Source organism: Monodon monoceros, unplaced genomic scaffold, assembly GCF_005190385.1.
Source record: "Monodon monoceros isolate NGI ecotype Baffin Bay Population unplaced genomic scaffold, NGI_Narwhal_1 Super_Scaffold_15, whole genome shotgun sequence".
Taxonomy (NCBI): Eukaryota; Metazoa; Chordata; class Mammalia; order Artiodactyla; family Monodontidae; genus Monodon; species Monodon monoceros.
The window spans coordinates 40,630,222-40,645,210 of NW_021703771.1; the positions used below are offsets into that span (position 1 = coordinate 40,630,222).

The window sequence follows — 14,989 nt, forward strand, 5'->3', positions numbered from 1 at the left end:
AGAGCTTCATTGAAGAAGCTTTCAATCAATGGATCAGTCCGGTTCTGTAATTAGCGCACAGTACCTAATGTTTTGGTGCTATTATGAGGACCAATGCTCAAAGTGGATTTTGTTCTTGAACAGTGTCCCAGTAGATTTGATGAACACTTATTGGCTTGAGGTCTGATCCCTGCCCCAGCCCAATAGATTTAAGATTTCTATTTAATGTTGAGAAACTGCACAAATTTGTATGGAACAAAGCCTAGAAAAATAAAAACTGTAGATTGAATAGTAATCTAAATTAATCCTAGTGTGTATGATAGAGGAGGGAAAATTTTGGTGCCATAATTTCTCTCTTCATGGTGTTGGACTTAAATCAGTTGAAATGTATTTCTGTACCACAATTTAAGCTTCAATAAAGGTTTGCTTAATTCATTGTCTAGTGACATTCAGAAAGTTTTCTGTTGATGTATTTTTTTAAATAGTATACATGACCAAATACTAGACATCTAAAGTTTTTATAATTAATTGAGTAAATCAATATTTAATGATCATTTTTTAAGATTTATGGGAGTTGTCATAAAGATAAGATCTCTAAGCTCCTGGGAGAACAGATTTAAACATTTTTTTGTTAGTGGCTTCATACCTGAAGCTCAAAGGAAATCATCCAGGCTATATACCAGGATATCAAAGAGTAGAAAGGGTGTAAGTAGTAAGAATAAGAATGCTAGAGTTTGGAGCTAGAAAAGTGAAAAGTTTGAAGGTAGAATAATCTAACATTTATTATGAAATAGGCTCTTGATGGTGGGGTGGGGGCAGAGTTTAACTCATGGTTATTTCTATTAACTAGAACAGAGTTATATGCTTTTGATCATTGTGCCATGCGGGTACATATCTCATCATCTGAGTTAAAAAGGGTTGATCATAGAAAAGCAGGTTGTTACATATGTGTGCAATACTTACAGCACCAGATTCTTTTACATGAACAGGTAACTGAGTTTGGCAGACACTTGGTGTTGATCAGATTCAGGGACGTAATCTGAAAAATATGGTAAATGTGATATCACACTATGAAAGATAAAAGGCTTTTATTGTCCTAGTCAGATAACTCACCATTTCCTGGCTACCCACCTTCGAACTTGACATTCTCATCTACCCTTTTTGTCATAATGGAAGAAGTATTGGTCCTTTGGATTCTATCCACCCATTCCTACTTTCAGAGACTTTATAACTGAGTTCACTGCAAGCATGTCCACTGTTGATCACCATCAGTTTGTTTTACTTTTCTGGTTTCTTCCCACTTATGTTTGCTCCTTAGGGTCTACTTTATTAGTCCTTTACAAGATGATAAGTGTCACTTCTTACCCCAAACTGAACCCTCTGCAGACTACTTCTTGCAATCTAGCATTTTCCTGAGTTGTTGAAACCAGAAACCTAGGATGAAATTGAGGCAGGGTCAGAGAGATCTGTTATGTGACTAAGTTTGGAAGAAAACCATTGGCAGTGTCAAGAGGTGTCCAATACGCTGTTGGATATGTGAGCTAGGAGCCCATAAAAATAGGTTGAGATTTGTAATTAAACATCTTAATTGGATGTATATTTTAAAAAATTGAACCTTCACACCCTAGCTTCGGTAGTCCTCAGTTCTGCTTTGGTACATTCATCTGTCCGCTATGCACACCTCTTATTAGGTAAGATTTATTAAAAAATTGAAATACACAAATCTTAACTACGATTTTGAAAATGGATACTTTTAGCCCACATCCATATCAGGACAAGGGAAGTTTCCCTTATACCCCTACCTAAGCAACAAAGCACTACCCCTACTTTAGTTGGTAGTTTAACTACTATCCATATTTTTTCACCATAGACTAGGGTTTCCCTCCCCCCCAGCTCTGAAACTAAATTGAATCACTTAATGCTTTCATTAGTATAAAGTTTTGAGAGGTTGAACCATGTATTTCTTTTTATTGCTGAGTAGTATTCCATTGTATGAATGTACCACAATTTGTTTAGCTATTCTCCTGTTAATGAACATTTTGTTTCCAATTTTGGGAAAATATGAATAAAGCTGCTATGAACATTTGCATATAAGCATTGTGGCTTCTGAGTATGTAATAGTATCTTGTATTAATCTACGTTTCTCTAATGAACATGCTCTGTGTCAATTAGCCATTTACTATATTCTTTGAATGAAAAGTTTTGTATATTTTAAAATTAGGTTGGCTTTTTATTAATGAGATACAGGACTTTTATATATTTTGGATACAATTTTTTGGTCTAGTATTTTGCAGATATCTTCTAGTCTGTCTTCATTTTTCTAAGTGTTTTGATGAGTAGAAGTTCTTAATTTCAAGTCTTAATTTATCAGCTTTTTTAATGGATCTTTTCTGTGGATAAATCTGCCTTCCTCCACATTGTGATGGTGATGTTTTCTTGTAAAAGCTTTATAATTTTTGGCTTTTACATCTATGATCCATCTCAAATTTTTCTAAGTGATACAAGGTAGGGATCGAGGTTCATTTTTATCCATATGATCAGTTAACCCAGCACCATTTGTGCTTTTTCCATTTAATTACTTTGGTGCCTTTTAATAAATTAGGTTGACCATGTAAGTGTAGGTCTACTTATTGCTTTGACTATTTCGTGTACTTTGTATTTCTATGTAAATATTAAAGTAAGCCTGTTGATTTCTATTTTTTAAAAGCCTGATGGGCATTATGATTAATTAGCATTGAGTTGAATCCATCTGTCATCTTTAATTTTTCTCAGCAATATTTTGTGTAATGTGTGATTTTGATTATGTCATAACTATTTTAGGTTTCTTGACGCTAAAAACCTATCAATGGGATTGTTTTTTTTCCAATTGCTAACTTACACAATTAAAAAAAATTTTTTTTTCTTGTATCATGAGACCTTGCTTAAGCTCACTGGTTTTAAAAAGGTTTTATTTTCTTCTCTATTGCCCGGTTAGGACCTCTAATACATGTTGAGTATAAGTGGTAAGAGCAGGCCTACTAAGATGAGGTTGGGAAGACAACCTAGGGAGCAGAATTCAAGGAGGTAGTGTCAGGGTGATGCAAGTGGGCATCTGGGAGTGAGTGCATCCTTGCATTTTGCTCCCTAGGGGCTTTCCTCGCCTCAGCCTTATCCTGGTCTTCTGTTAAGGCATGCTCATCCCAATTTTAGGAAGAAAAGAGCAGTCCATCAAGAATGCTATTGGTAGCTAGTGGGAACCTGCTGTATAGCACAGGGAGCTCAGCTCCATGTGGCGCTCTGTGACAATTAGATGGGTGGGATGGGGGGAGGTGGGAGGGAGGCCCAAGAGTGAGGGGATATAGGTATACATATAGCTGATTCACTTCATTGTACAGCAGAAACTAACACAACATTGTAAAGCAATTTTACTCCAATTAAATTTTTTTAAATGTATTTGTATTAAATAAATATTTATTAAATAAGAAAAAATGCTAGTGGTTTTATGTAGATGCCTAGATGGATACCTTTTACATAGTCTACTTCTGTTTAGTTTGCTCTGTTTTTCTCATGAATGGGTACTGAATTTTGGCAGACTCCTTCCCCCCTCATCCCCCCTCGCCCACTTTTTGCATCCACTGAAATGACCATATGGTTTGTCTCCTTTATTCTGATAACATACTATTCCTGTCCTTGGGGAGGAGGATTTAGTTAATGGAAACTTAAGACTGAAACATCCCCCAAACTGTCCTGTTTAAAGTAACTTGCCCAAGGTTGCACAAGTAGAAATGTCTAGATTCAAAACTGGCTCATTTTCTTAATCACTATGCAGTCTCTCAGCTAAACCTTTTCCAAATAAGTCTCCCTTTTATAGCTACCTAAAACTTGGGGATTCAGTTATTTCACCTACTTTATTTACAATTGAAGAATTCGTTCCCCATCCTTGATAGTACATTTGCTTCTTCTGACTTAGTTTAGCATTTTAGTAGTAAGGTTGAGTTGAACCCTGGAAGTTGGCCGCCTTCATTAACCCTGTGATGTCCTTTACCCTGATGCTCCACACAGGCTCATGGTACCTCCCAGTCAACATTTTCCCCAACCAGCCCTCAATATTTTGCAAGGATTAAAAGCCTGCAAAATAAGGAAAAATAATGAAATCTAATGCTGGTGAAGCTTTTATGGAAATACATACCAATTCAATGATGGTACCCTGGAAAATAGTTCCTAGGAAGGATGATCTGGCAGTGCGTTTTTAACTTGAGGGAATAGGTAGATAGCCATATACGAAGTCGCTTGTAGAAACAACCTAGATGGAAAAAATTAGGGTCCCAGTTAATCTGGTCATAATGTCTATGCAAGTACATTAAAATTTTAAAGGAAATGTGCTCACTATACTAACTAGGTAAAACTACATGAATAGTCGGTTAAAAATACTGGGTGTGAATTAAATGCAGGACATAGTGCTAGATGCTGAGAATATAGAAGTGAGTAAGACGTAATCACTGTCCCTCCTAGGATCTCATTCTAGTAGAGGAAGTAGATTACAAAAGGTGATCTGATGTAGAGAACAAACGTATGGACACCAAGGGGGGAAAGCGGGATGGGGGGGGGGATGAACTGGGAGATTGGGATTGACACGTATACACTGATATGTATAAAATAGATAACTAATAAGAACCTGCTGTATTTAAAAACAAAACAGTGATCTGATAGTGACGTGCTGCAAGAGCCTCTTACCCAGGGAGGTTAGGAAAGATTTCATGGAAGAAGGTCATCTTTGAGCTAAGAGCTGTGGGAATATACTAAGTAACAAGCAAGGATGTAGCCTTCTAAGCAGATCTTTTTTGAAAGAGTTCCAGGTGAATTGCTTGCTATAGAAATAGCAAGAATCTCCATTTAGGTGGAGGGACTGAGTGTGGAGGGAGGAGGAAAAGTGATTAAGATGGTGGAAAGATTGCCAGTGGGTACTTTGGTGCTAAATTTGGATTTCATTTCCCCCTTGGCTTGCCCCCCACCCCCACCCCAGTACTAGCTACTGGCGGCTCATAGCTGACTCTAGAAATTGTTCTCAGCTAAAGAATTCTGTATCATAAGGAAAATTTTTTGAAGAAACTTAACTTGGGGGCAAAAAATCCTGGAGGGAGCTTCAAAATGGATTGCAGAAAGTTAGGCTGGGGAGTTCCCTGGTGGCCTAGTGGTTAGGATTGCGGGCTTTCACTGCCACGACCCAGGTTCAATCCTGGTCAAGGAACTGAGATCCTGCAAGCCGCACAGTGCAGCCAAGGGGGGAGAAAAAAAAACTGGATGTCAGGAGACCAGTTAGACTCCTTCAAGAGGAGAGGTAAGAAATGTTACCACTAATGCAGTGAAGTCACTGCAACAGAAAATGATAAACATGAGACACTAAAGAGGTAAGTAGAAGACCTAGTGTTCTCTAGCTTGGCTCTCCTGACAGTTCGGGAAAGGGAAGAGGACTGGGGTAGGAGATAACAGGTCTGTTTTTGGACATGTTGAGTTTAATGAGCCAAAAGGTGGATAAAGGAGGCCAGATTTGCTCTGCTGAGATTGTGAGATTATGGGCACTTTCATAAAGAATAAACTTTTATGCAAACTTCTTCAATTTATTTACTTATAATTTGAAAGAATTGCTTAACATAGGCCTGTGGGCCTGTAGGGAACTGGTTAAATAATCGTCTATTGAAATGTGTTGAAGCTATCAAAACTTATTGGTCTATGTTGGCATGATAACAATTTTGTAACATGTTAAGTGAGAAAAGTAAGTTACGGAGCTATAGTAAATAAGTATCTAACAGAAAAGTTCCTGCTGTTGCTCACAGCTCCCCTTGAGCCACCTACCATACTCTATACCATGCAGGGACAGTAGTATGAATTTAGAAGACAGCTCCCTCTGGGCAGGCACAGCCCTGTGAAGACATGCTGGGCTGAGTATATTGTGTTTCAGCCCAGATGCAAATATAGGATGGAGGCCATGGTTGCAGTAAGGCCAGGTGGGTTCAGAGACAGGCCAATGGAATTCACACATTCAAAAAGACAAGGCTGGATTGATGCAGGAATCACTAGGCCTTTTTTCTGTTGGTATTTGGGCCAAAGGGTCACCTAGAACAGTGTTAAAATTTTTGACATGAAGGACCAGTTTTTGTTTCCAATCTGTCATGGACGGATGACTGTGTAAACTGCTTTAAGTCAATAACTATGAAAATGAATTTTTAAAAAGATATAGCCTGATTTTTAAAAGTTCAACCGACAAAATTACTCTGCCAAGTATTACAAAAGCTCTTAAACGCTTGCCCTCAGTTTCTGTACTTATCTGGTTGCAAGCTGGTAACAGTTTGGGACTGACAGGAGTCAGCAGACGTTTTGTAGCGCTGATAAAGCTCTGTACTTTAGAATGTAGAAACTGGGGAACAGGGGAGGGGAGACATGACATGAGTGTCATTTTCCCATCTTTCTGGAAGCCGTGCCACCCTGATAAAGAAAACAGGGATCCAAATGCATTTGGGGGCAGATGCTAACCTACCACACAGCTCACTCATTCATGATGTTGTTCAAAAAACACTGAAGTTCTGGTACCGCCTGTCCTGAGGAGATTAACTCTATGCTAAGGCAGAATAGTTCTAAGTAATTTTTTGAAGATTTTATTTATTAGGCATTTATAAAACATGTTATTAAAATACACATAAACAAGTGTAACAACACTCACTTCCTATAGAACATAAAGTTCTTACAGCTGAAAAGCAGGTCATCACATTTAAAATAATTATCATTGTAGAACCTAATTAAAGTGGTTGCTTCACAGTCTAACCTTTCTTGCACCTGACAATTATGACCAATAAGTCACTAATCTAGTAGCTAACTGTTCTATGCCCTGGAAGGAAATTTGATCAGATTCTTTCTTATTAAATTATCAGATCTTAACATTGTACTCTCCTTTTAAAAACACTACGTTGTGACTCAGTGACACTATATTTGTGATGCACTGCTTGTGGTCATAGTATAAAAGCTATCACGTGTTGTCAGAGTAGACAAAGGGAAGCCGCCTTTATTTCCATTCAAAAGAATGAGACAATGGGACTGAAGACCTTTTTTTAAGTATGTAAATTATCTTAATGGTATTTCTAAATTATTTTTAGCTACGTGGTGTAGCCTGAAGGTTCCACTACGTTTTATCTGCCTCAAAACAACTCCGCTGACTCACTTTGTTATAAAGCAGAAACTAATACACCATTGTAAAGCAATTATGCCCCAATAAAGATGTTAAAAACAAAACAAACAAAACACCAAACAAAAAGAAAACTCCCCTTCTGGCTGCCCTAGGACTATCGGGCAGTCATCACTATTAGTATGTAACTCTTAAGTCAGCATTTTCACATATGGCTCCCATTGAAATCAGTCCACAAATACTTACTGAACAGAAGTGCAAGACATAGTAAGAGGGAACGAAAAAAGTATAAAACCCTCTGCTCAGAATCTTCCAATAGTTCCCCATTTCACTCAATTTTATTCCCTCATCTCTAACCTCATCTACTTTACTTGCACACTCCACTCCAGGTATGCTGGCTCCTTGCTGCTCCTAGAACACATCAGGCATGATTCTGTCTCAGGACCTTTGCACTGTGCCCTAGAATGCTCTTCCTTTAGATACCTACATAGCTCACTGTGCCCTCCCCACCCAAAGTCTTTGTTTAAATATATCAGTAAGACCTACTGTGAACATCTTATTTTAAAATTGCAAACTGACCCCAAAGCAATCCTAATACTACTTAATCTTTATTAAATAGTTTTTTTCCATTAGTTGCTGAGTAATTTATCATGTTATTATTTATTGTCCAGCTGCTTCTACTAGGATGTAAACTTTGAGGGCAGGGAGTTTTGTCTGTTTTGTTTCTCTATTTCTCAAGTGTGGAGGCCACCTTCCAAGATGGCCCCCAGTTATTCTCACATTGATAGGGCTGATTTAAGTAGCCAGTATGATAATGCAGAAATTATAGAGTATGACTTCCAAAGAAAGGTCATAAAAAGCATCTTGGAAATAAATCCGCTAGACCCAGTCAAGCCGTTAGATAACTGCAGTCCTGGTCAACAACATCTTTTCTACAACCTCAGGAAACCCTGACCCAGAACCAATTAAGCTGCTCCCAGATTTCAGACTTATTGAAAGTTTATTGTTTTAAGCTGCTAAATTTGGGGCTATTTAACATAGTAAGAGCTAATGTACCAAGCACCTAGAACTATTTCCCTGGCACATGGTAGGCATTTAAGAAATAACAGAGGAAGGAAGGAACAAAACTGCCAGAAATAACCCAACTTTCATCAATAATAGCCAGGATTATTGTCACTTAGCAGAAAGTGACGTAGGCTTTGAGGTAAGCAGATATACAGTAGTTAAATTTTAGGAAGAGAAGCTGAGTTTGAGATGTAACATGAAGTAGAAAGGAATGTTATTCTTCCCCAGAATTCCCTCCCATCTTTTATTGCCAATCATGTCTTACACCTAAGAGTTCATTAATTTTTTTTTTTGAGTTCATTAATTTCTGAGCATGAATAAAGTTGCCTAGGGTACCATCTCTGCCATTTTGCCTATGTAAATTATAAATTAAATATGGTATTATAAACACATAATATTATTTCTGTAAAAGTTGGAGATAAACTTATGCTTCTGGCCAAGATGGACTAACAAGGAAAGGATTTACCCTCTCACCTGAAACAAGTAAAAAACTATGTACTTCACAGGACATTGGATAGGCTGAAGGCTTTCGCTTCAATAGTGAGCCCTTGATCAAGTACTTCCTGCAAAGCAAGACCCAAAGGGATCTAATTGCTTCTAAGTATTGATAACTGGGTCCCAGAACAAAGCTCAAGAAATGCTATCATCCAATACATTACCAGGCATGCAAAGAAGCAGGAAAATACAACCATACTGAGGAGAAAAAATCAATCAAAATGGACCTAGAAGTAATTCAGATGATCAAATTTTGAAGACATAGCAATAGAAAAGATCCAAAATGGAACAAAAAAGACTAGAAAAAAGAGATGGCATCAGTGAGCCACAGGACAACTCCAAGAGGCCAAATGTACATGTAATTGGAGTTCCTGAAGGGTGAAGATATTTGAAGGAAGACTGGCTAGAAGTTTCCCAAGTGTCATAAAAACTAAAATCTCACAGTTCCAAGAATTTTAATAACCCCCAAACACAGGAAACATGAAGAAACATCAAATTGCTTAAAATCAGTGATTAAGAAAGATCTTAAAAACAGCCAAGGGAAAAAAGAGATACATTACCTACAGAGGAACAAAGCTAAAGATGGGAACAAATATCTTGTCAGTGCAAGCAAGCCGGAACGTTTTCAAAGGCATGAAAGAAAAACTTCTAAACCTAGAATTCTCTACACAGTATTTTGAAAATACCTTTCAAAAACCAAATGAGGACTTCCCTGGTGGCGCAGTGGTTGAGAGTCTGCCTGCCGATGCAGGGGACGCAGGTTGGTGCACCAGTCCGGGAAGATCCCACATGCCGCGGAGCGGCTGGGCCCGTGAGCCATGGCCGCTGAGCCTGCGCGTCCGGAGCCTGTGCTCCGCAACGGGAGAGGCCACAACAGTGAGAGGCCTGCATACCGCAAAAAAAAAAAAAAAAAAAACCAAATGAAATAAATACTTTTTCAGACATACAGTATTATTAATCATTAGGAAAACGCAAACTAAAAATCACAATGAGGTGTCACTACATACCTATAAAAATGGCTTCAATTTAAAAGGCTGCAGTGTAGGGCTTCCCTGGTGGCGCAGTGGTTAAGAATCCACCTGCCAATGCAGGGTACATGGGTCTGAGCCCTGATCCGGGAAGATCCCACATGCCGTGGAGAACTAAGCCTGTGCGCCACAACTACTGAAGCCTGCACTCTAGAGCCCGCAAGCCACGACTACTGAACCCACATGCCACAACTACTGAAGCCTGCATGTCTAGAGCCTATGCTCCGCAATGAGAAGCCCGCGCACCGCAACAAAGAGTAGCCCCCGCTCGCCGCAACTAGAGAAAGCATTCGTGCAGCAACGAAGACCCAACTCAGCCAAAAATAAATAAATAAAACAAATTTTTAAAAAGCAAAAATAATAATAATAATTAAAAAATTTTAAAATAAAAGGCTGCAGTGTAGAATTAACACAAATGTCCATACACTAGTGGGTGGGTTTCGGGTATAACCATACAATGGAATAAAGGGGAATGAAGTACGGATACATGCTGCAACATGAATGAACCTTGAAAACACTAATGTGTGTAAGATGCCAGTCACAGAAGTCCACATATTGTACGATTCCATTTACGTAAAATGTCCAGAATAGGCAAATCCACACAGACAGAACGTAGATTAGTGGTTGCGTACGACTGGTGTTGAGGGCTGGGGAGCGAATGAGGAGAAGTGACCTTGCTGTGATGTGGGGTTTCTTTTGGGGATGATGAAAATGTTCTAAAATTGACTGTGGTGACAGATGCACAGCTCTGTAAATACACTAAAGACAATGTAATTGTATACTTTAAATAAATGGGTGAATTGTATAGTATGTGAATCATATCTCAAAGCTGATTTCTTTTTATAAATACATTTATTTATTTATTTATTTATTTATTTATTTTTGGCTGTGTTGGGTCTTCGTTGCTGCACACGGCTTTCTCTAGTTGCAATGAGAGGGGGCTACTCTTTGTTGCTGTGCGCGGGCTTCTGATCGCAGTGGTTTCTCTTGTTGCAGAGATCTGGCTCTAGGCACGCGGGCTTCAGTAGTTGTGGCACGCAGGCTCAGTAGTTGTGGCTCGTGGGCTCTAGAACGCAGGCTCAGTAGTTGTGGCGCACGGGTTTAGTTGCTCCGCGGCATGTGGGATCTTCCTGGACCAGGGTTCGAACCTGTGTCCCCTGCATTGGCAGGCAGATTCTTAACCACTGCGCCACCAGGGAAGTCCCTCAAAGCTGATTTTTAAAAAAGGTTGGAGTGTTGGAGAGAATGTGTAGCCACTAGAACTCCCATGTACTGCTAGTGGGTACAATCACTTTGAAAAAGTTTGTCAGTTACTTAAAAAGTTAAGAATACAACTACCACATGAATCAGCCATTCCATTCTTATATATTTACACAAGAGAAGTGAAAGCATATGTTCATTCAAAGACTTGTACGTGTAATGCAATGTTTATAGTAGCCTTATTTGTAATAGTCAAAATCTGGAAACAACCCAAATGTCCAGCGATAGGTAAATGAAAAAACAAATTATGGTATATTCACACAATGGAATACTACTCAGCAATGAAAAGGAATAAACTGATGTGAGGGGTATGGTTGGGAGGTTGGTGAGGTTATAGGGGGGCAAAATGAGAACTTTGCAGTGATAAAACTCTTCTGTATCTTGAAGGGGGTGGTGGATACATGAACCTACTTGTGATAAACTGTATAGAACTGGTGTGGGGGGAGGACAAATTAGGAGCTTGAGATTAACATATACACACTACTTTATATAAAACAGATAATCAACAAGGACCTACTGCATAGCACAGGAAACTCAATATTCTGTAATAACCTATATGCAAAAAGAATCTGAAAAAGAATGGATATATGTATAATTGAATCACTTTGCTAAAACTAACACAACATTGTAAATCAACTATACTCCAATATAAAATAAAAATTAAATGAAAAAAGAATCAATAACAAATAAATTACTCTTAAATTTAAAAAAAACTATAGAACTAAATGTACCCACACAAAAGACTATAAGAGTAGTAGATTGTATCAATGCCAATATCCTGGTTGTCATATTGTACTGTAGTTTTATAAGATGTTACCATTGGGGGAAACTGGGTAAAGAGTATACAAGATCTCACTGTATTATTTCTTTTATTTTTTTTGTCTGCGCCATGCAGCATATGAGATCTTAGTTCCCCCACCAGGGATTGAACCCATCCTGCAGTGGAAGCGAGGAGTCTTAACCACTGGACCACCAGGGAAGTCGCAAGCAAAGGGGTTTCTGTTTTTTTTTTTTTAGATGTTGGGGGTAGGAGTTTATTAGTTTATTTATTTATTTTTGCTGTGTTGGGTCTTCGTTTCTTTGCGAGGGCTTTCTCTAGTTGTGGCAAGCAGGGGCCACTCTTCATCGCGGTGCGCGGGCCTCTCACTATCACAGCCTCTCTTGTTGTGGAGCGCAGGCTCCAGACGCGCAGGCTCAGTAGTTGTGGCTCACGGGTCTAGTTGCTCCGCGGCACGTGGGATCCTCCCAGACCAGGGCCCGAACCAGTGTCCCCTGCATTAGCAGGCAGATTCTCAACCACTGCGCCACCAGGGAAGCCCCTGTATTATTTCTTACAACTGTATGTGGACCTATAATCTCAAATATTTTAATGAAAAAAAATTCTTGGTACTTACAACATAGATAAACCTCTAAATAATTATGCTGAGTGTAAGAAGACAAAAGAGTACATACTGAATGATTCCATTTATATAAAATTCTAGAAAATGCAAACTATTCTATAGTGATAGAAAGCCGGTCAGTGGTTGCCTAGGGAGCGGAGAGGGCCTGGAGTGACAGCAGGGAGGGATTACAAAAAGGCACAATTTTTACAGGAGATGGAAATGTCTGTTATCTTGACCATGGTGATAGCTGTACCCATACCAAAACATGCGCAATTTTTGTACATCAATTATACTTCAGTAAAGCTGTTTAAAACTCTGAAAGTTAAAATATCTGCAACAAAACTAAATTTTGTAATCATGATTTCACCAAATATGGCCCTCCTAGTTCTGTGAAAGAATAAGGGGTTTCATGATCCAAACTTTCTTTGGGACTGAGTGGATCAATTCAGATTAAAAGCTCAGTACAAGCTGTCCTGCCGGGGTTAGTTGTACAAGAAAGCACAAAACCCCTGAAGCCTTGGGTGGAGGTTGGCCACCAGCTGAACCTATTTCAACAGTGTGTCTATTGTATGAAGTGAAACTGCCTCAGGCGTCTTTTGAAACCTTATCTAGAGAATTTTGATAGCTGAGAAGTTTTTCCTACATTAGCCAAAGGCCAGAATACTTCAGTTCCCTTATTTTCACAAACACCAACGTTTTTGCTTGTTTCCCTACACCAAATGTGCACACACACATACTATTTCTTTGAATGTTAAGTTTGTAACATTCTTTGAATGTTACAACTTGGAGAAAGCACGCTAGTCTATAAAGCGTGTCAAAAATTTGAGCGACTTTCTTTGTATATAAAACCTCTATTCCTAGGTTTCTGCTTACTATTTTCAAACCTCAATTTTTAAATTAATACTTATATATATATAATATATTCAGTAACTGAATTCATAAAAGTGCAAATGATACAAAAGAGTGTAGAGTGAAAGGTCACCCTCCTACCTCTATTCCCCACCTGCCCAATTCCCCTCTCCAAGAGCATCCAGTTTTGCTAGTTCTTCTTATGAAATGCCAGAAAGTCTATGCATACAGAGGCAAATATACACAAACACATACAAATATATGTCTTAGTACACAGTCTTATTACCTCAGTTTTTAAAAAACAATTATGACTTTTGAATAGATTACACATGATGTATTAAAATCCAGTAGGCATAACACTGGTTCCCCTTCTACCCATGCCTGTTTCCATCTTCTTCCCCTCCTAAACAACCAGTGTTACCAGTTTGCTGGATTCCTTCTAGACTTAGTCTATGCATATAACTGTTTTTCTGTGTTTTTTTTTTAAACTAATAACACAATCTTGCTCCATAAATGCAGGGACGTGGCCTACTTGGGTCACTCTTCCTGCCCCAGCATGGAACACAGTTCCTGGCATATAGTAAGTGCTCAATAAATATTTTTGGAATTAAGTCATATAGACACAAACATCCTTACCTTCCTAATCTCTCTCTTCTGCATTTTCAAATATATCTAGCAAGTCTGATTGATTCTCCAATGGGAGAATTTCATCCCTTCCTCACTTTTTTCTGTGATCACAGTCCATGCTCAGGGTCTAATCACTATATGCCTCAGACTACCACAACCTCCTCAGGAATCTCCTAGGTCTCTATCACGTAGGTAAAGAGCTCTATGGAGGGCTTCCCTGGTGGCGCAGTGGTTAAGAATCCACCTGCCAATGCAGGGGACATGGGTTCGAGCCCTGGTCTGGGAAGATCCCACATGCCGCGGAGCAACTAAGCCCATAGGCCACAACTACTGAGCCCGCGTGCCACAACTACTGAAGCCCGCGCGCCTAGAGCCCGTGCTCCGCAACAGGAGAAGCCACTGCAATGATAAGCCCATGCACCGCAACAAAGAGTAGCCCCCACTCTCAGCAACTAGGGAAAGCCACGCACAGCAACAAAGACCCAATGCAGCCAAAAATAAATAAAATGAATAAATTTTTAAAAAAAAAGAGCTTTATGGAAAGAGAGGCCACGTCACATAAGGGGTAGGAACACCAGGTTTAGAGTCAGACAGCCCAAGTTCACATTATAGGTCTGCTATATCAGAAGCACTTTAACAGATCTTCACCTCAGTTTCCTTGCCTGTACAATAGAGATGTCAGTGTCTTCCTCATAGGGCTGTTGTAAGATGAAATGGGCGAATACATAAATCACTTACATATATGCATCTGGCACATAGTAAGTGTTCAATAAATGTTAGCTATTATTGTTATAGTGCAATCCATCTTCCTCAAGTGCTTTTCTTTTTTCAAGTGCTGTTTTGAATACATCGCACATCTGTAAGCAGCTCCTCATAGACACTGTCCATAATTTACACTGAGCCTTCTGCTCCCTTTTCAGTTTACCTCTTCCTCCTTACTCTACCAGTCTCTTAACCTGCTGTGGCACGTGAGCGCCACTCCAGTAACCCAGTGGTTTAAATATACCACACAGACGTCATCCCCACTCACCCCAAAGCTTCACACAGCACCATCCCTGCTTCCTAGGACCCATTCTCATCTCATCTCATCTCACCTCCCCTTCCTTCCTTCCTTCCTTCCTTCCTTCCTTCCTTCCTTCCTTCCTTCC

The 14,989-nt window shown here is 39.2% G+C and overlaps 1 long non-coding RNA gene across 1 annotated transcript; it reads right to left on the reverse strand.

Annotated features, from left to right (window-relative positions):
• Positions 1-84: 84 nt before the first annotated feature.
• On the reverse strand, positions 85-4,258 carry LOC114896036. The gene is made up of 2 exons (XR_003793710.1): positions 4,148-4,258; positions 85-1,018 (listed from the first exon to the last, which is right to left on the reverse strand). It is a non-coding gene; the product is annotated as an uncharacterized LOC114896036 (long non-coding RNA).
• Positions 4,259-14,989: the final 10,731 nt, after the last annotated feature.